Below are 21,651 nucleotides of genomic sequence, written 5' to 3' on the forward strand. Positions count from 1 at the left end.
AATAAAAAATAAAATAAAATAAAAAGATACCTAGAATTTCAGCAAAAGAACAGGTTTCGAAGGAACCTCCCAAACTCAGTCCAGCTGAATGCATATTTACGCCTGTCCACAAGTCTGCACTCCCCTCAAAAGGTATTTCACAACTTCCACAAAGGAAGGACAACAAAATCGAGTTCACAGAAGTAGAGAAAAGAACTGTGGTTACTGGAGGTTAGAAAGGGGAGGGGAAGAGAGGCTAGAGGGAGGTTGGTTAACAGGTACAAAGTTACAGTTCAATGGGAGAAAGAAGTTCTACTGTTCTGTAAACTGTAGGGTGAATATGGCTAACGATGATTCCGTCTATATTTTCAAATAGCTAGCAGACTTCTGAATGTTCACAACACAAAGAAACCATAAGTGTTTGAGGTGACGAACATGCCAATTACCCGTTGATCAATTACACACTGGAGACATGTATGACAATATCACTCTTTATCCCATAAATGTGTATGATTATTATGTGTCAGCTAAAAATAAAAGAGAAAATGGTCAATGGCTTTTTAAAGGGTTTGAAAATAAGAGCAAGATATAGTGAAATATCTATTTTACTCACAACGGAAAAAAAAAAAAAAAAAAAAAAAAACCTCCCCACAAAGCTTTAGCCACATGTGGGTGGTAAACTCTTCTAAAAATATATCCTCAAGTTGTGTATAGAAGTGTTTTCTACATTTGGGTATCAGATCAACACATAAAAGGGCAAGGCCTTCAGAAAGATGCAGCGGCTTTTTAACCACCAACTTAATCCTCGAAGATCGATTCTTCCAGGAAGAAAAAGGAGAAATATTCAATTCTACTCTGGTCCCCACCTCCCAGCCCCCAGAAAAGAAACACTAAGCTAGGTCCATGAATATGTATATCGCAGAAATGACCCCAGAATAAAAAAGGGATTCCTTGGGCAAAAGAAGGGCACTCACATGCAAATTGTCAGGTCTCCTAAGAAAATAGCCTAGTTTGTAAACAAGATAGAGTACCAGCTGCGAGGGTCAAAAAGGTCTGGTCTTTTAGGGTCTCTGGAGAAAAAACGTTATTTCCAATAATGTGAGCATAGTGGATCCTGATTATAATCAACCCTCCCAAATTGTATACTTATTACATTGAATATTGCTTAAAATTCTTAAACTAAGGACTGTCGCTTGGCAGGTTTTAAACTACGATTCTGCAACATGGTTTTTGTTGTCACGGAATTTAACCTGCCTGTCATTCCTGAAAATGTTCAAGGTGAATGGTACGTCTTAAGCCATAAACGGTTAAGCAGGAAGGATTTAGACAAAAGGGGAAACCCGGACCTCCAGCTCTCTTTGGGAAAGGAAGCGAGAAATTGGCCTTCGGTTACTTGATCCCAAACAAATTCTAATTTCAGTAGACCTCAGTTAAAAGTACAGAAGCTCAGAGTGAAATATTTCAGAGAAATGTGTGCCAATTCCATCTTCTGAGTTCAGGCGGTTTCTGCAGGGCAGTATGTCCCTCAAGTCAAAGATAAAGTTACCACAATCTTAAAGCCAGGTTCAAGCATGGCATAACGACAAATCATAGTGATTTGTGGAATGGAAAATGCTTCCATCAGGGAGCTGGGCTGCTCCCCCACAATCAGAGTGGGCAATTTTCCTCTGGATTCTGGGTGAAACCACATGCCCAGTTTCCACATGAATGACGGGTTTTCACCAAACAGTGCAATGAGATCATTAATAAGATTGAAACTGCATTAGGATACAAAATTGTACGAACCCTGATTATGATTTCATAGAAAACAGGCACAAAGACAAAAGACAGAAGCCGCCCGATAAGGACAGCCAGTGGGAGTTGTTTCGTTCTGACTATGAGATTATGCCTTTCTTCTTTATCTTCCATACTTTCTTTAATTTTTTTTAATAAAAAATTTCAAACTATCAGTACATCATTTAGGAATAACCTCATGAATTCAAGATTAAGGCAAGTCATCATTAAGCTCTTAAACATACCTGAGGCCCGCTGTCAATTATTTCTAAGTCTCTATGAGCTAAATAGCTTAAATTCTCCAACATTATTTTCTCTGAAGCCTCCAGCTTTGGATCCTGGTATGTAAACTCCTACGTACTATGAGGTGAGCAGAGAATCACCATCACACAGACAGCTTCCAGAATGGTTCCTTTCTTGTGTCCATGCCTTAAGCTCTATGAAATTACACAGTTCTTCTACTGAAATAACCTGCAGCCAAGGGACAACTTCATTAGCTACAAAGCCGTTGTCACTGGTGTCCAGAGAGTCAATCAACACAGGCTCAAACAAGATGAAATTATGAGGACCCTGGAAAATGCCACTTGACCTCAAATAACAATTCTTAGGCAAGTAAACATTAATCAAGTTCAGAACAGACCATGGGTGGCCAAACGCGCCCAGGAGATGTCAAAAATGTGTGTGCTAAAGAAACACAGAACTAAGGAAGTCTATTTACCTGATAGACTGCCTCACCCACGGGGCTATTTTCACTGCCATAAAAGCGAAAACAAATAGAGGACAAGTCACAGTGCCAAGAATCCAGGACTTCCTCTTGCAGATCCTCTTTTTTCCACCCTCACTGTAGCTCTGGGGAAATTCCTCTTCAGTGGGAGAAGTTTAAGTCACAAAACGGCACCAGTCCATTCTCAAAGTGCTATTACACACCTCTGAGCAGTAAGGATGGGTAATGTCAGCAAAACATGCACTGTTTATTTTCTTGAAAATTCACTTAGGCTGGAAACGCCTTCCAGCTCTTTCCTCTCAGTGGATTTTCCATTTACTGTCTTCAACCACCTGGGCTTGGCTGTACCTCCTCCACAGCTCTGCTGAGACCCTCCTGTTTGTTTGAACTATGTCCACATGTTCCTTCTGCCACATGTGCTCAGGCCTCAGTTTTTCCATGAAACTTTCTCTAACTCAGCTGCCTCCTTTCCACTGCTCTCAAGCCCTTTCCGGAGTTACAAGGGCGTTAGCAAGCACCAACTTTTTCGCCTGTGTGTACTTCTACTTTCTACCCGTTGTGTAAACCCCTCAGGACCAGGAGCCATTCTTTTGCATCCTTTACATGGCAAGGGTAGCACTTTATTTCTCAACAGCCAGCCAATAAAAGGAACAGAAGGAACAAAAGGAAATGGATTCACCAAAGACAGTGAATTACACTTCAATGTAGTATTTTACAGACTTAAGAAATTGACCAGGTGAGGTAGCTCACACCTGTAACCCCAGCATTTTGGGAGGCCGAGGCAGGTGTATCACTAGAGGTCAGAAGTTTGAAACCAGCCTAGCCAACATGGCAAAACCCTGTCTCTACTAAAAATGCAAAAATTAGTTAAGCGTGGTGGCACCCAACTGTAATCCCAGCTACTTGGGGGCTGAGAAACGAGAATTGCTTGAACCCGGGTGGGGGGCTGAGGGGTGTGGGAAGGGTTAGAGGTTGCAGTGAGCCGAGATCGCACCACTGCACTCCAGCCTGGGTGACAGAGTGAGACTCTGACTCAAAAAAAAAAAAAAAGGAAAGAAATTGATCCTACGTCTTAGATCAATCACCCAGTCACTTAATCTTTGACAACATTACAAGATACTTTCTCAAATGTGAATAAACGCATCTATTATTCATGCCTTAAAGTAACAGGAAAGAGGAAGATAGGCCTCCCTCATGGTAGATTACAATTAAATGTTTCTTAGAGAGTTTGGTGCACATTTAGTTCCCAGAGCAAGGGCTGGTAGAGAAGAAAGCCAAGTGCAACATGGGTGTTACTCAGTGCCAGGTAAAGCAAGTCACAGGCCATCTAGATCCTGCTCCAACTGATAAAACCAAAACACTGGTGGAATTCCAGATACCAGCTTGCACTTCTCTCTGCATCTGGGTTCGTCCTAAATAGGAAGTCCTAAAGAGTCACTCTGAGAAGGCAGGGGGTGAGAGGGCAGATGAGGCAGCCAAGCACACATTAAGGCAAATCACGGCTTTCCTAAAGAGGACCCCAACCTGGGCTTCAGGCAGTCTTTGAACCAGCACCAGTGCACCAGGCCAAGGGGAGGAAGGTATCCTCTTTGGGAAGACTGGTAGGAGCTCGGAAGGCCCGGTGGCTTCCAGAAACTAGATTTCCCAGTGACCACTGCTCTGTCCAACAGTCAGTGACATCAGCTGCACTGTCGGGAAGTAGAAAACCAGCGAAGGTCCAACTAGCCTGGTCCCTGAAGCATGACTGGCCCTTCCAGAACACACACCTTTCCCCTGTCACCTCCTCTCCCTGACCCTGAAGAGCTTCGGGCACACCACCAACTGACCACCTAGATCCACAGTGACCTGCAAACCAGAGCGGGGAGGGTATTTGCCTAGCTTGGCAGGGAGGGGCGAGGTCCACTTCTGCCACCAGTCACCAGCTGGTCCCACCAGCACCTACCCGGCACCAGCGGTGGACGGTGAGCGGCGTCTGGGCCCAGAGCTGGGTGCCATCAGCAGTGAGAGGACCCCTGCGCTCGCGGGGTGCCCACCTTACCCCGCGGGGAGGGGTCAGGCCTAGGGGCCACGGCCCACTTCGCTGATTTTCACCTCCCCAGGGTCTCCCAGGGCCCTCGGGTGTCCGTCCCGGATCTTGTGCGAACTCGCGGGGGCAAGCGGAGAAACGCGGGTACCCGCGCCTCTAGAAGCCAAATGTATGCAAACAGCATTCCGGAATTCGTTGGGGTTTTGTTTGTTTTGGTTTTGTTTCTGAACCCCCGGGGAATATTTCTGGAAGTCTCAACCTGAGTCACTAGAGCGAATTGCGCCTTTTTCTAAAAAGCCCAGGGGCCGTCCTCTCCCCGTAGGGGGTCGCGGCGGGCAGCGAGGGCCGCTAGTTCGGGTGGGGGCCAGACGACCCCGTCACACGCGATCGGGCCACTCCGGGGCGCAGGAAATGAGCCCAACCGCAGACGCGGCCGGGACCAGGGCTGGGAGGCCGGACCCCGCCCCGGCCCGGCCCCTACGCCCTCCGCTGTGCCTCGATGCCCGCAACCCGCCCGGCGCTCCCCGGCCTCCCGGGAGCCCCCAGCGAAGGGCTCGGTGCACTGGGCGCCCAGCAGGTGCTGGCGCCACGGGCCCTCCGCTCTCCCCCTCTGACCCCCAAGCCCCGGCGTCCCCGCGCCGCACTCACCGCCGCCCGCGCCGCCTGTCGAGCCGGGAGGTCTGAGCTGGCCGCGCGGGCGCCCCGGGAAAAGGGCCGGGCGGCGGGGACGGGGGCGGGGGCTGGACCCGCCGGGGCGGAGCGCGGCCAGCTCGCGCTTCCGGCTTCTCCCGCCCCCGCGGCCCGCACCTGGGCCCCAGACTAGACCACTGCCAGTTCCCCGCCTCACTCCGATCGCCCCCAGGCTTCACCCCACACCCCGCTCCCTCGCCACCCCAGAGCCCCCCAGGCTTACCCCTGAGACACCTCGCGTGGACCTGGTGTCTGCCCGACTCTCCGATCCTGCCCCTGCCTCCCGGTGCCAGCACCCCCCACCCCGCCCCCGACAGCCTGACCCTCCCTCCAGATTTGCCGCTCGCAGCTCTCCCCACTTCCGTCTCTCCCCCCGCCGCTCCACCACTTCCAGGCGGCGGGACCACCAACCTCGACCCCGGACCCGCGCTGGGGCGCTCCCAGCCCTCTGGAGGACGGCCCTTCTCTTCCTCTAACTCTACAGACGCTTCCGGACTGACCAAGACACTCTGTGCCTTCGGGCAAGTTACCCACCCTCTCTGAGCTCGGCTTCCCGTCTGCAAAATGGGCACAATAGCAGTCCTGTCTCCTAAGACCGACTAGGAGTTAACTGGGAAGATGGGGGTAAAGTTTTTAGCACGGGATAGGTATTACGTAAGGCTTATCAGCTGTTTCTCCGCTTTGTGCGCCCAGGGTGGCCCGTGCCCCCAGGTAGGCCTTTCTCACTGAAAGAAAGCTCTGGAAATCAGTAGCTCCTGTTTCCACATCTGCCCCTAAATGGGTGCCATCTCCCCGTCTGCTTGGAGCCCCATCGGCCGGCTGCAGTGATCACAGCAGCAGCCTGGATCCAGCAGGCTCTCTGGGAAATCATTAGAGGGAATTAAGAAACGTGCCTGGCTTTGAGAGTACACAGAGCCAGGAGATGGGCAGAACCCTGATGTGGCCATCCACAGACAAACGCCATTTGGACAGGGAGCTTCCGAGCCCCATGCTGGCAAAGACCTGAATCTTAGAACCCACCGGTGCCCAAATCCCATGCCTTTACCTGAGGTCCTAAAGATAGGGAGGCCCAGATAGGGAGTATGGCTTGTCCCGGGTCCCTCAGCAAAGTGTCCCCAGCCCCAAGTTCTTGCCACCTTGTGCCATGTCCACTGACGGGCCACCCTCAGCTGTGGATGAGTTACCTCCCTCCCTCCCTCCCTGCCTCCCTCCCTCCCTCCCTTCCTTCCTTCCTTCCTTCTTTCTTTCCTCCCTCCCTCCCACCCTTCCTTCCTTCCTTCTTTCCTTCCTCCCTCCCTCCCTCCCTTCTTCCCTCCCTCCCTTCCTCCCTCCCTCCCTTCCTTCCTTCCTGTAAAAGCAGTGGTGAGCCTGAGTTTTCTTCTGTCCTTTACTGAATACTACCACATCTTCATTTGTTTTTCTTTCCCCAACTGCTGAGCAGCAACAGGAGCCAACTTTGTGTTTTTATGCATCCTAAACACTTACCACGGCTGTGAGCTTGCAATTATTTATGGGCAGAGCTATAAGACTGTAACTCTTTTCTTTGATCCCCAAAAAACCACAGAGATTGAATTTCCAACCCAAGGCTTCCAACCAGGGGATAAAAGTAAACTGGGCCACATGAGCATCTCGATAGACAGAAAAAGCATTTGAAGAAATCCAATAATGCTTTCATGATTTTTTTTTAAAAAAAAATACTCAAACTAGAAATAGACGGGAACTTCCTCAACTTTAGGGCTTCTGTGAAAATCCCACAGCTAATGACACACTTAATGGTAAAAGACTGGATGTTTTCCCCCTAAGAACAGGAACAAGCCAAAGTACCCACTCTGGCCACTTCTGTCCAACATTATCCTGGCGGTTCTGGCCATTGCCATTAGGCAAGAAAAATAAAAGCATCCAGATTGAAAAGGATAAAGTAAAGCTATCTCTACTCACAGATGATATCATCCTGTATGTAAAAACACTAAAGAATGTACAAAATACCTATTAGAGCTAATAAACCAGTTCAGCAAGGTTGTGGGATTTAAGATCAACATACGAAAATCAGTTTCTCTTTTTTTTTTTTTTTTTTTTTTGAGACAGGGTCTCTGTCACCCAGGCTGAAGTACAGTGGCTCGATCACAGCTCACTGCAGCCTCGACCTCCTGAGCTCAGGCGATCCTCCCACCTCAGCCTCCTCAGTAGCTGGGACTACAGGCATATGCCACTGTGCTCAGCTAATTTTTTTGTAGTTTTTTGTAGAGACGGGGTTTTGCTATGTTGCCCAGACTGGTCTCAAACTCCTGGGCTCAAGCCATCCACCTGCCTGGGCCTCCCAAAGTGCTGGGATTACAGGTGTGAGGCACCATGCGCAGCCAGTTGCATTTCTGTATACTAGCAATGAGCAATCCAAAAATGAAATTAAGAAAATTGTTCCATTTACAATAGCCTCAAAAGGATAGAAGCTGGGTATGGTGGCACACACCTGTAGTCCCGGCTACTCAAGAGGCTGAGGCGGAAGGATCCCCTTGAGCATGAGAGTTTGAATCCAGCCTGGGTAACATAGCAAGACCCCATCTCTAAAAAAAAAAAAAGAAGAAGAGAGAGAGAGAGAGAGAAGACAATGTAATACTTAGGAAAACGTTTAACTAAGGAAGTTCAAGACCTATACACTGAAAACTATAAAACATTGCTGAAAGAAATTAAAGAAAACCTAAATAAATGGAAAGACATTCACGGACCAGAAGATTTAATATTGTTAAAGTGGTATATCAGTCAGAAATCTTTCAAAGAAAGAGAGAGGAGATATATACATATACAGATGGTACCAGACTTAACGATGGTTCAATTACGATTTTTTAACTTTATGATGCTGATACACATTCAGAAGAAACTGTACTTCAAGTACCCTTACAAGCATTCTGTTATTAACTTTTAGTATAGTACTCAGTAAATTACATGAGATATTCAATACTTTTTGATAAACCAGGCTTTGTGTTAGATGTTATTGCCCAACTGTAGGCTATGTAAGTTGTTCTGAGTACGTTCAAGGTAGGCTACGCTAAACTTTGATGATCAGTAGGTTAGGCATATTAAATGCTTTTTTTGTGTTTTTGTTTTTTTGGTTTTTTGGTTTTTTGGTTTTTTTTTTTGAGACACAGTTTCACTTTGTTGCCCAGCCTGGAGTGCAGTGGCTCACTGCAACCTCCGCCTCCTGGGTTCGAGTGATTCTCATGCCTCAGCCTCCTGAATAGCTGGGATTACAGGCATGCACCACCATGCCTGACTAATTTTTGTATTTTTAGTAGAGACGGACTTTCACCATGTTGGCCAGCCTGGTCTCAAACTCCTGGCCTCAAGTGACCCACCTGCCTTGACCTCCCAAAGTGCTGGGATTACAGGCATGAACCACCATGCCCAGTCTAAATGCGTTTTCAACTTACAATATGCTAAACGTACAATGGGATTGATCAGGACATACGCCTGTCATAAATTGAGGAGAATCTATCTATCTGTAGAGAGTGAGAGACAGAGGCAGAGGTACAGAGAGAGATTTCAAGGAACTGGCTTACACAATTGTGGGTGCTGGCAATATCAAAATCTGTAGGGCAGGTTGGCAGGCTGGGAACTCTTGGGCAGGAACTAAAGCTTCACCCGTTGGTGGGAGTGCTTTCTTTTTTCTTTTAGACAGGGTCTCATTCTGTCATCCAGGCTGAAATGCAGTGGCAGTATTATAGCTCGCTCTTGCCTTGACCTCCTGAGCTCAAGTGATCCTCCCACCTCAGCCTCCCAAGTGGCTGAGACCACAGGCATGCACCACCACTCCTGGCTATTTTTTTTTTTTTTTTTCCTTTAGAGATGAAGTCTCACTATGTCTCCCAGGTGGTCTTGAACTCCTGGGCTCAAGTGATTCTCCCACCTTGGCCTCCCAAAGTAATGCGGTTACAGGCATGAGGCACCCTGCCTGCCACAATTTTGCTATTAATGCCTTTCAACTGATTGAATTAGGATCATCTGGATTTCCAAGGATGCTCTCCTTTACTTCAAGTCAACTAAAATTAACCACATCTGAAAAATACTTTTACAGCAACTTCTAGATTGGTGTTTAGTTGAATAACTGGGTACTATAGGCTAGCTAAGTTGATGTGTAAAAGTAATGATCACAAATGGCAATACTTCCCAAAGTGATGTACAGGTGCAGTGTAATCTCTGTTTTTGTTGTTGTTGTTGTTGTTTTTGAGATGGAGTCTCGTTCTGTCGCCCAGGCTGGAGTGCAATGGTACGATATTGGCTCACTGCAACCTCTGCCTCCTGGGTTCAAGCGATTCTCCTGCCTCAGCCTCTCGAGTAGCTGGGACTACGGGTGTGCACCACCAAGCCTGGCTAATTTTTGTATTTTTAATAGAGACAGAGTTTCATCATGTTGGCCAGGCTGGTCTCGAACTCCTGGACTCAAGTGATCTGCCAGCCTCGGCCTCCCAAAGTGCTGGGATTTCAAGTGTGAGCCACTGTGCCTGGCCCGGGTCCAATGTAATCTCTATCAAAATTCCAGCTGGCTTTTTTGGCAAAAATAGACAAGCGGATCCTAAAATTAATATGGAATTGCAAGGGATTTCAAATAGCCAAAACAATCTTGAAAAAGAACAAAGTTGGAGGACCCACTATTTCTGTTTGTTTACAGTTTGTTTTTGAGACCGAGTCTTACTCTGTTACCCATTCTGTGGTGTAGTAGTGCCATCATAGCTCACTGCAGCCTCAAGCTCCTGGGCTCAAGCGATCCCTCTCACCTCAGCCTCCAGGTTAGCTGGGACTACAGGAGTGCACCACCATGCCTAAGTTTTAAATTTTTTGTATAGATGTGGTCTCACTATGTTGCCCAGGCTGGTATTGAACTCCTGGGCTCAAGTGATCCTCCCACCTCCACCTCCCAAAGTGCTGGGATTACAGGCATGAACCACTGCACCTGGCCCACACATTCTGATTTTAAAACTTACTACAAAGCTACAGTAATCAAAGTATGTGGTTCTGGCATACGAATAGACATATAAATCAATGAAATAAAATTGAGAGTCTACATATAAACTATACATCTATGGTCAATGAGTGCCAAGACCATTCAATGGAGAAAGAGTCTTTTTTTTTTTTTTTTTTTTTTTTTTGAGACAGAGTCTCACTCCATCACCCAGGTTGGAGTGCAGTGGTGTGATCTTGGCTCACTGCAACATTCACTTCCCAAGTTCAAGCAATTCTCCTGCCTCAGCCTCCCAGGTAGCTGGAATTACAGGCATGCACCACCACAGGCTGGTGTCAAACTCCTGACCTCAAGCAATCTGCCCACCTTGGCCTCCAAAAGTGCTGAGATTACAGGCATGAGCCACTATGCCCAGCCAAGAGTCTATTTGACAAATGGTGCTGGGACAACTGGATATCCACATGCAAAAGAATGAAGTTAGAATCCCTACCTCACATCATATACAAAGGTTGAATCATTCAACTCTTAGAAGGAAACAATAGCATAAATCTTCGTGACCTTGGATCTGACAATGGTTTTATAAATATGAAAGCAAATGCACAAGCAATAAAATAAAAAATAAATAAATTGGACTTCATCAGAATGGAAAACTTTTGTGCGCCCAAGGACACTATCAGGAAGTAAGAAGACAACCCACAGAAGAGGAGAAAATGTTTGCAAATCATATATCCGATAAGGGTCTAGTATCTAGATTATATAAAGAACTTTTACAACTCAGCAAAAAAAAAACAAACAAAACAAATTGGCACTGAGGCCGGGTACGGTGGCTCACGACTGTACTCCCAGTACTTTTGGAGGCTGAGGCAGGCGGCTCACCGGAGGTCAGGAGTTCGAGACCAGCCTGACCAACATGATGAAACCCCGTCTCTACTAAAAATACAAAAATTAGCCAGGCATGGTGGTGGGCACCTGTGGTCCCACCTACTTTGGAGGTGAGGTGGGAGGATCACCTGAACCTGGGAAGTCAACACTGCAGTGAGCAGAGATCATGTCACTACACTCCAGCCTGGATGACAGAGCCAGACCCTGTCTCAAAAGAAAAAAAAAAAAAAAGGCAAAAGACTTGAATAGACGTTTCGCCAAAGAAAATATACAAATGGCCAAGAAGCACATGAAAAGATATTCAACACCAATAGTCAGCAAGGAAATACAAATCAAAACCACAATGAGATACCTCTTTATACTCATTATGATAGCTACAAAAAAAAAGTTTTTGACCGAGCACGGTGGCTCATGCCTGTAATCCCAACACTTTGGGAGACCGAGGTTGGCAGATCACTTGAGGTCAGGAGTTTGAGACCATCCTGGCCAATATGGTGAAACCCCATCTCTACTAAAAATACAAAAATTAGGCTGGGTGTGGTGGCTCACGCCTGTAATCCCAGCACTTTGGGAGGCCAAGGCAGGTGGATCATGAGGTCAGGAGATCGAGACCATCCTGGCTAACATGGTGAAACCCCGTCTCTACTAAAAATACAAAAAATTGGCCAGGTGTGGTGGCGGGCACCTGTAGTCCCAGGTACTCAGGAGGCTGAGACAGGAGAATGGCGTGAACCCGGGAGGCGGATCTTGCAGTGAGCCGAGATCGCACCACTGCACTGTAGCCTGGGCAACAGAGAGAAACTCTGTCTCAAAAAAAATAAATAAATAAAAATGCAAAAATTAGCCAGGCATGGTGGCAGATGCCTGTAACCCCAACTACTCAGGAGGCTGAGGCAAGAGAATTGCTCGAACCCGGGAGGCGGATGTTGCAGTGAGCCAAGATTGTGCCACTGCACTCCAGCATGGGAGAACAGCAAAACTCTGTCTCAAAAAAAAAAGTTAATGGAAAATAAATATTGGGAAGGATGTGAAGAAACTGAAACCCTCATACATTGCTGGTGGGAACATAAAATGCTATAGCTACTGTTCCACCCCAAGGTGTATACACAAAAGAACTGAAAACAAGTACTCAAGCAAAAACTTGTATGAGAATGTTCACAGCAGCAGTATTCCCACTAGTCAAAAGGTAGGGATAACTCAAATGTCCATCAGTGAATGAATGGATAGACAAAATGTAATCTATCTCTACCACAAGTATTGGCCATAAAAGAATTGAGTGATTTGACCATAAAAAGGAGCAATGCACTGATGCTTTCCACAACATAGAGGGACCTCAAACACATTTTGTAAAATGAAACCAGACACCAAAAGCCACATATTGTATGATTCCATTTACACAAAATGTCCAGAATAGGCAAATCCGTAGAGAGAGAAAGTGGATCTGTGCTGAAAGAATTGGGGAGTGACTGCCCAAGAGTATGAGGTTTCTTTTTAGGGTGATAACAATGTTCTGGGCTGGGTGCAGTGGTTCATGCCTGTAATTCCAGCACTTTGGGAGGCCAAGGCAGGTGGGTTCCTTGAGGTCAGGAGTTTGAGACCAGCCTGGGTAACATGGCAAAACCCTGTCTCTAGAAAAAAAAAAAGTACAAAAATTAGCCAGGCATGGTAGCACACAGCTGTAGTCCCAGCTACTTGGGAGGCTGAGGTGGGAGGATCACTTGAACCTGGGAGGCAGAGGTTGCAGTGAGCCGAGATGGTGCCACTGCACTTCAGCCTGGGTGACAGAGTGAGACCCTGTCTCAAAAAAAAAAAAAAAAAAAAAATTAAGAACTCGATATTGGTGGTGATTGCAAAACACTACATGCCACTGAATAGTACAGTTTAAAATATTTAAAATGTAAAACTTTGTTATGAGAAGTGTATCTCAATTTTTTTTTAACATAAGCTAGGCATCTATGCAGGCATAGCAGGAGGAGGACAGGCAGGCTGTGGTTTTATAGGACGTCTGTCAATACCCCAGGAATCACATGGACCAGAAAGGAAGATGCTTTTCCTCTGGGTGTACTCTGAAACTTCAGACATGAAGTGGCTATAGGATGAAAAACTGGTTCCCTAAAAGAATGCAGACTATGATCCCACTTATTTTGTTAAAAAGAAAAAGAAAAAGTAATACACACATACACCTGGAGGAAAAGTTTTCCAAGGAAAAAGAATGCTATAGAGGCTGGGTGTGGTGGTTCACACCTGTAATCCCAGCACTTCAGGAGGCTGAGGCAGGTGGATCACTTGAGGCCAGGAGTTTGAGACCAGCGTGGCCAGCATAGCGAAACAAAAATTAGCCAGGCATGGTGGCTCGCAACTGTAATCCCAGCTACTTGGGAGGCTGATGCAGGAGGATCATTCGAACCTGGGAGGTGGAGGCTGCAGTGGGCTGAGATCATGTCACTGCACTCCAGTCTGGTCAACAGAGCGAGAATCCTTCTCAAAAAAATAAAAATTAAAAAAAAAAAAGCTATAAATAGTTGTCCCTGAGTGATGTCATTAGGGAATTTTTCGTCCTTTTGCTACTCTCCATTTTCTATGTTTCAAGAACAAATGCAGGTTGCTTATTGAAAAAAACTAATTTCCAAAAAAGGAACCCAGTTGCCAGTAAACAGCCCCCACTGACTGGTCTGCATTACCCATTAACAACGAATTCCGGTCACTCATAATTCCGTAACACCTTTCCATTTCCAAAACATGTTTCCCACATACATCACACGCTTTATGCTCAAAAAAGGTCCATGCAGCCACGATTCTTCCAGCTGAGTTATGCAGACGGGGAAACTGAGACCAGGAGGACAGGAGGCTTGCCTAAGGTTGCACCCCCAACCCCAATCCTGGCTCAGTGGCCTCGCCCTTAGCCTGGCCAAACCCTTTGTTTCTGCTGCTGCCAAGATGGAGCTGAAACGGGGTGAGCTCATGGGCAGAAGGAGGCTTTAGGGAGTGTTACTGGATCTAGCACATAACTATACGGGGTGCCCAGTTAATCTGAATTGCAGAGAAGTAGCAAATGCCTGCTTGTCATTTGTATAGGTGTGTCCCAAATGCTGCAGATCTGTAATTTGTCCCTAATACTGCGCAAGACATACACCAAACAATCATTTGCTATTTCTTTGGAATTCAAATGTAACTAGGCATCCTGGGTTCCATCTGGCAGTGCTCGCTGTGAGAGCTGCCTCTGGCCAGGACAGGACATCCAAGTCAGCAGGCGGCCCGGCTCCACATCCAAGGGCAGTCCCTGGTCACCGTCTGTGGGTGATGGCACCTGCAGCCAGTGGCCCAGGTGGAGGCCCAGGTGAGCTTCCCAAGCCCTGTGATTAATGGGTCAACCCTTCCTCTTGGGGTGTGGGAGGCCATCCCAGAACAGGCTGGGTAACATGGCAGAAGACGAAGGCCTCCATCTTCACCAGGCCAGGAGAAGCAGCCCAGCTGGATGGCAGGTGGGGCCTTTCCTGCCTGCCCAGAGTGAGGCCCCGGTTATCTGCTTCAGGGCAGGGGCCCTGTAAACCGTAGGAAGAGCGTGTTCTCAGGATGGGAGGCCTGATCCACTTAATAATGACACACAGGCGTCCTCTTGGCCACAGGGATTGTGCTGCGTGACTGTGTTTGTATTTAACAAAACATATCCGGGTCACAGCAACTGGCATCTGATGCAGAATGAAACCCCAATAGAGGAGGAGGAGGAAGAGAGAAGTAAGGGCGGGGAAGGGGAGGAGGAAAGGAGGAGAAGGGGGAGGAATGGGAGGATGAAGAGGGAAGGAGGCAGAAGGGAGGAGGAGGGGGAGGAAGGAGGCAGAGGAGAGGAGGAAGGGGAGGAGGGAGGAAAGGAGGAAAGGGAGAGGAGGAGAGAGAGGAGGGGAAAAGGAAGCGGGGGAGAGGGAGGATGGGGAAAGAGAGAGGGAGGAGGGGAGGGGGAAGGAGCAGGGGGAGAGGGAGGAGTGGAGAGGGGAAGAGGGAGGAGGGGGAGAGTGAGGGGGAAGGAGCAGGGGAGGAGGAGGGAGAGAAGGAGGGGGAGGGGGACAGGAGAGGGGAAGGGAGACGAGGAAAGAGGAGGGAGAGGAGGAAAGAGGAGGGGGAGGAGGAGGAGGAGTTGGTGGGGAGGAGGGAGATAGTGATGGGAACACAAGCTGAGTACCCACTGGGCACTGGGCCCTGGAATGTAAAAGCACTTTTACATCCACCATCTCGTTTTATCCTTACAACAATCCAGCTGTTTTACAGATTGGGCAACTGAAGCCCAGACAGGTAAAGTAAGATGCCTGGAATCACACAGCAAGAAGGTGACTAGGGGTGAAATTTGTGCCAGGCCTGGCTGATGCCTGAAGTTGTCAGGCAGTTTTCTCACCCTCTCAGGTGGTGTGTCCCGGGAACCAGGCACCATCTCAGGAGCTAGAACTGGGGTAACAAGATGGGGACCCCAATTCCCCTGGAGTTTACATTCTGGTTAGCAGCAGGGCAGGACAAATGCATAATAAACAAATACTCTGTGACCTTGGGGTCATCTACTGGCACTTTCTCTTCCTTGTAGCCTCCAGGAAACACATGTCTTCATAACACTGAAGAATTTCATTCTTTGAGCTCCATTCCACAACCCAGTAGGGGTGTGGGGAGGGGCTGGGCAATGGAGTGCGGGTGGAGTATGAGTCATAGAATTATAGTCGCCTAACGAACAGTCACAGTCACATAGGCCACCGGACTCCGCTCTCCCAGCAACCCTATGAGGGAAATATTATCATCTCCGCTTTACAGACTTAGCAATAGAAGCCCAGAGAGGTCAGGCAGGTTGTCAAAGGTCACACAACCAGCACATGGCAGCAGTAGGATTTGAACCCAAGCTGTCTGGCTCTATGTCCATGCTCAGTCCCCATGCTGTGGAGAGCTTCTAGAGCTTAGAGCTTTCTAGATGGCCCAGATCTGTGACTTTTCGGCCACAGAACCTAAGAGCCTTCCCTTCCAAAACAGTGTCCTACAGAGCCCAACTCAGAACAGAAACAAGCACTTAAGGTGAGGCAACTCACTGCCGTCCGCAGTCTGAAGGAGGGCCGTCTGCCCGCCCGTTTTCCCCGCTCCAGCCCCGTCATTTTATAGCTGAGGCCCAGAAAGGGGCTGGGGATCTAAAGGCCTCACAGCCAGGCTGGAAATGGGACAAAACCCAGCATGCTTTTTTGCTTTCTTTGTTCTTGGTAGAGACAGGGTCTTACGTAGTCACCCAGGCTGGAGTGCAGTGGCTCTATCATAGCTCCCTGCAGCCTCTGCCTCCTGGGCACAGCAATCCTCCCGCCTCAGCCACCTGAGTAGCTGGGACTACAGGCATGCGCCACCACACCAGGCTAATTTTTTATTTTTTGTAGAGATGGGTTTCCTAGGCTAATCTTAAACTTAATCCTAGGCTCAAGTGATCCTCCTGCCTCAGTCTCCCAAGGTGCTAGAATTACAGGCATGAACCTCTGTGCCCAGCCAAAACCCCAGCACTCTTGGGTCTCCATGCAGGTTCCTCCCCTTTCTTGGGGCACCCACTGAAGCCCCGCTGTCTCTCCAGGGGCTGAGCCTTTTTTTGCCCCAGACAACACCAAGCTAAGATGCCACTCTCCTACTCGGCTTGCAAAAGGACTTCTTTGTCGGAGTTTTCTCCCAGATGCACCATGGTTGGGCTGTTTCTGTATTTCCTGATATTTGAACCTCCATGTCAGTGTTTGTCCATCATCTGAGGCGCCTGGCACGAGCTACGGTGGCTCAAGGAGCGCTTCTCTTCCTGAGGCCAGAAGGGGAAGCGCAGGTAGGAAGCCGTGCCTGTGGTTACTGGGAAGCCATAGGTTGCTCAACCTCCCGAGGGGGTAACCAGGGCTTACGGTGCAGCCAGGCCCCCTTTGGTTTTAGGAAATGATGAGAGAAGCGGTGATGATGATGGCGGTTTTGAAAGTTCCCTCTGGTGTCTTTCGCAGCGGCCACAGGACCTGAGCCAGCCCCTCCCTTCCAGAACCTCTGTTTTCGTTCTCTCAGCTGCCCTACCCCCTCCGCATGGTCATGAAGCCTCCTGAGAACTCCAGAGCCCTGTGTTACCCTAAGCCTTGTCTCTTCTCTGCCCCTCACCTCCAAAACATCCTCCACTCTGCTCACTCCACTCCAGCCACACTGACCTCCTCCCAGCTGTTTCAGCACCGTCCCGCCTCAGGGCCTTTGCATGGCCGCTCCTCCTGCCTGGACTGCAGGCATCCCAGGTGTCTATGTGGCCTGCTCCTTCCTTCAAACCTGTGCTCAAACACCACGAACCACTCTATCTGAGGTTATGCTCTCCTCCCTGACCCTCGTGAAACACCCCCACCCTGTCACCTTTTCCTGTTGCACTACCATCTCCTTTTTAATTTTTTCATTTTTTATAGAGACAGGTCTCACTCTGTCCCCCAGGCTGGAGTGCAGTGGCGTGATCATATAGCTCACTGCAGCCTCAAACTGCTAGGCTCAAGCAATCCTCCCACCTCGGCCTCCTGAGTAGTTGGGACTACAGGTGCCAGCCACCATGCCCGGCTCGTTTTCCTATTTTTTATTTTTGTAGTGATGGGGTCTCTCTGTGTTGCCCAGGCTGGTCTGGAACTCCTGGCCTCAAGCACTGGGATGACACGTGCCAGCCACTGCACTCGGCCACATTTACCACCTCGTAAATAACTACATCATGGTTGTTATTCCACATCTGTCTCCCCAGCTAGAAGGTCCCTGCTGGGAGGCTAAAGCTTGTGCGTTAGTCACTGCTGTGTCCCAGATGCCTGGCATAGGCCCGAAAGAGTGGCAGGAGGCAGCCAAATGCCTAGGCAGATGGGGCGGGTCCCCGGTGAAACCCCGCCTCCAAGCAGGAGATAGTTTAAAACCCGAAAGCCAAGCTAGAAGTTAAATCCTCATACTGGATTGGGAGCTTGTGTTCCCGTTTGGCATGCTTTCCTCTAATTGGTCCCCACCCTTCACCTATTTGACATATACCTACCCTTTCCTAACTGGTTTTCTACACTGTCGTGCCCACCTTTGAATGGTGTCTTCACTTTAACCTTTTTGGCATACTCACAAACCAGTCAGCCCACACTCCCCATTCTGAGTCCATAAGAGACCCCAGACCCAGCCACAGGGGGAGAACTTTCCCGCCTTCAGGTAGGGGGACCAACCGTGTGTCCCCTCTCTGCTGAAAGCAGTTTTTATCACTCAATAAAATTATTCTCCACCCTCCTCCTCCAATGTCCCGCATAACCTCATTCTTCTTGGGCGTGGTACAAGAGCTCGGGAACTGCCGAACGTGGATACAAGCTATAACACAGGCAAACCGGGGCATGCCAGTGTGACTGAGTGAGGCCTGGGCAGGGTGTCGCCTACTGGGGGTCCCTGGTTTGTAAAGTGACTGAGAAGAAAAATCCTGCATCACCGGCACATGAATAAGTGAATAAAGAGAGGGCAATATGGACAGGAATGGAATGGGGAGAATCCTGATTGTCCATCCCCCCACCCTCACTGCCCCTTTTGCACCTGCCTCCAAACACAGGCGGCCCTCCAGACCCCATCCTGGGAATGTCACTCAGAGGCCTCAATGTCTGGAGGGTTTCCACAAATCAGACAAAAAAAACCGCCTCCCCTTCCCACCTCCCCACCCTTCTGAGACAGAGGTCATTCCCCCACCCAACCCCACCCCACTGGCCTCCCTCCTCCATCCTGAACACCTTCTTGGGGCCACCACAGTTAGACCCTGAAATGTAGAGGAAACATTTGGGGAATCCCTGAGGGAAGGGGGGCTCTCCAATTTTCTTCTGTCTCTCGGCCACACAGAGCCAGGGTAAGGTTAGCTGCTTGACCCAACCTCTTTCTGAAACAAAAATATCCTCTTTTGCCGGGCGCGGTGGCTCACGCCTGTAATCCCAGCACTTTGGGAGGCTGAGGCGGGCGGATCACAAGGTCAGGAGATCGAGACCACGGTGAAACCCCGTCTCTACTAAAAATACAAAAAAAAAAAATTAGCCGGGCGCGGTAGTGGGCGCCTGTAGTCCCAGCTACGCAGGAGGCTGAGGCAGGAGAATGGCGTGAACCCAGGAGGCGAAGCTTGCAGTGAGCCCAGATCGCGCCACTGCACTCCAGCCTGGGGGACATAGTGAGACTCCGTCTCAAAAAAAAAAAAAAAAAGAATATCCTCTTTCTAAAACCACAGTATTTTCTTAAAAATCGTGACTGGTTCCTACATGCAAACATAGTAGGAGACGCTTTTGTTTATTTATTAACTTTTTTGAGACAGGGTCTCGCTCTGTCACTCAGGCTGGAGTGCAGTGGTGTGATCATAGCTCACTGCAGCCTCTACTTCCCCGGCTCAATCAATCCTCCCCTGCCTCAGTCTCCCCAGCAGCTAGGACTACAGGCACCCGGCTAATTTTTGTATTTTTTGCAGAGACGGGGTTTTTACCATGTTGCCCAGACTGGTCTCAAATTCCTGGACTGAAGTAATCCGCCTGCCTAGGCCTCCCATGTTGTTGGGATTACGGACGTGAGCCACCCTGCCTGGCCGGTGCTTGCTTTGTAGTCCAGAAATTCCATGCTGGGAATCTACCACATGGATGCTCTTGTTCCTGTGCCTGGATGGAATGTCCCACACGACATTAACGGTGACAGCCCCAGCGTGGAAACAATGCAAATGACTCAAGAAGGAGTTGAACAAATACCTCCAGAAAAACCACTCAATAAGATCACTCTGCCCACTGGGGCCGGTTGCAGAGTCTCACGCCTGTCATCTCAGAACTTTGGGAGGTCGAGGCGGATGGATTGCCTGAGCTCAGGAGTTCAAGACCAGCCAACATAGTGAAACCCTGTCTCTACTAAAAATACAAAAAATTAGCTGGGTGTGGTGACGCATACCTGCAGTCCCAGCTACTCAGGAGGCTGAGTCAAGAAGTGCTTGAGCCCAGGAGGTGGAGGTTACAGTGAACTGAGATCGCACCACTGCACTCCAGCCTGGGTGATAGAGTGAGACCCTGTCTCAAAAATAAATAAATAAATAAATAAATGAAAATAAAAAATGAGATATTCTGTCACTGTAAAGAAGGAAGGAAGAGCCCTACGCACGCTGTTATGGAAATGTTATGGAAAGCAGGCTGCTAAATTCTTCAATGTGAGATCCAAGCTGTAGGACAGGGAGTCGTGAACAGCTGGTCTCCTGTGCCACTATCTACAGTAGTTGTCTGTCTGCAGGTTACATCTGCAGTGGGGCATGAAATCATTTGATTGGTTTATGACCAGCCACCTTTCTTTGTAAATAAAATGTAATTGAATGGAACAGAATAGACTACACAACTCCAGATGGGCACTCCATGTCACAAGTATGGTTGAGTCACACTTGTGTTTTATTTATATACGAGTGCCCATGTGTACCAGGTTGTAAGATCTATTGTTCACTGTGGCTTCTTGCAAAAAAAAAAAAAAAAAAAAATTGCAAAGACTTAAAATGGAAACTCTCTAAAAGAAAGAACACAGATGGGATTCAGTGACTGACTAACGCCTATAATCTCAGAGCTCTGAGAGGCCAAGGTGGGAGGATTGCTTGAGGCCAGGAGTCCCAGACCAGCCTGGGCAAACCAACGAGACCCCATCTCTACAAAAAAATAATAAAAAATTAGCAGGATATGATTGATGCCTGTAGTCCCAAGCTACTTGGGAGGCTGAAGTGAGAGGATCCCTTGAACCCAGGAGTCCGAGGCTGCAGTGAGCTATGATCACACCATTGCACTCCAGCCTGGGCGATCAAGAAAATAAAACAGAACACATTTAAAACAAACAGTAAAGGGTGCCTCCCTCTGAAGAGGAGGAGAGGGTTGCCAGGAACTTTATTTTATACAGTTCTGTATTACTTATGTGTTTCTTTTTAAACAATCAGCATGTATTACTTTTGCAATAAAATAAAGACCTTTAACAATCTTTTAGAAAAAATAAACTTCCCTGCCTCCATCCCCAGGATGGGGGCGATGCTGTTTGAGCTGTCAGCAGGCTTTTGAGGTGAAAAAAAACAAATCCCTGCCCCAGGGGCTCTGCCCCACAAGGGGTTTCAAGGGCCTCCCTGGTTGTTTTCCACACGTCCTTCTCTTCCCCTCCAGAAATCCAGGGGAACATCCAAAAAGGAAACACGCCTTGAGATGTCAGTCTTCATTTTCCAAAATGGAACAGGCGCTCCAGTTTTAGCCTGGGAATGGCTGGAAACGCCCTGGGGGACACAGCTGCCTGGCAGGGTTTCCTAGCAGACAGAGCAATGTGGCAGTATCAGAAATGGTTCAGAAAATCCGCAGCCCCCATCCCAACCCAGCCATCTCAGCAGGCATGCAATTGTGCTTCCAGCTTAGCTGACAGAGAGCTCTCAGAACTCCTTCTTACAAATGCAGATTTAAGAATCCACTAGAGGCCGGGTGTGGTGACTCATCCCTGTAACTCCAGCACTTTGGGAGGCTGAGGCAGGAGGATTGCTTGAACCCAGGAGTTTGAGACCAGCTTCGGCAACATAGTGAGACCCTGGCGGGGTAGGTGGTGATGTGAAATTTCAGTTCTGTGTGTTTATTGTTCTAAATCAGTCAA

General features: G+C 48.5%; 1 protein-coding gene across 7 annotated transcripts in view; it reads right to left on the reverse strand.

The window, feature by feature from the left end:
- LOC105467758 (lipopolysaccharide induced TNF factor) overlaps positions 1-21,651 on the reverse strand; it is a 78,571-nt gene that overhangs the window by 31,900 nt on the left and 25,020 nt on the right. The window contains exon 1 of one of the 7 annotated variants that reach the window (XM_011717459.2): positions 6,238-6,255. The exons of 1 other annotated variant lie outside the window; for it this stretch is intronic. The gene's annotated coding sequence lies outside the window, so the exon portion shown is untranslated. Of the gene's footprint in view, positions 1-1,997; positions 2,017-5,150; positions 5,244-5,415; positions 5,435-5,603; positions 5,746-6,237; positions 6,256-21,651 lie in introns of those variants that run through there. 5 more of the 7 variants (XM_011717457.2, XM_011717455.2, XM_011717456.3 and 2 more) reach the window with 5 other exon arrangements.

The sequence above is a fragment of the Macaca nemestrina genome, chromosome 18 (genome assembly GCF_043159975.1).
Source record: "Macaca nemestrina isolate mMacNem1 chromosome 18, mMacNem.hap1, whole genome shotgun sequence".
NCBI lineage: Eukaryota > Metazoa > Chordata > Mammalia > Primates > Cercopithecidae > Macaca > Macaca nemestrina.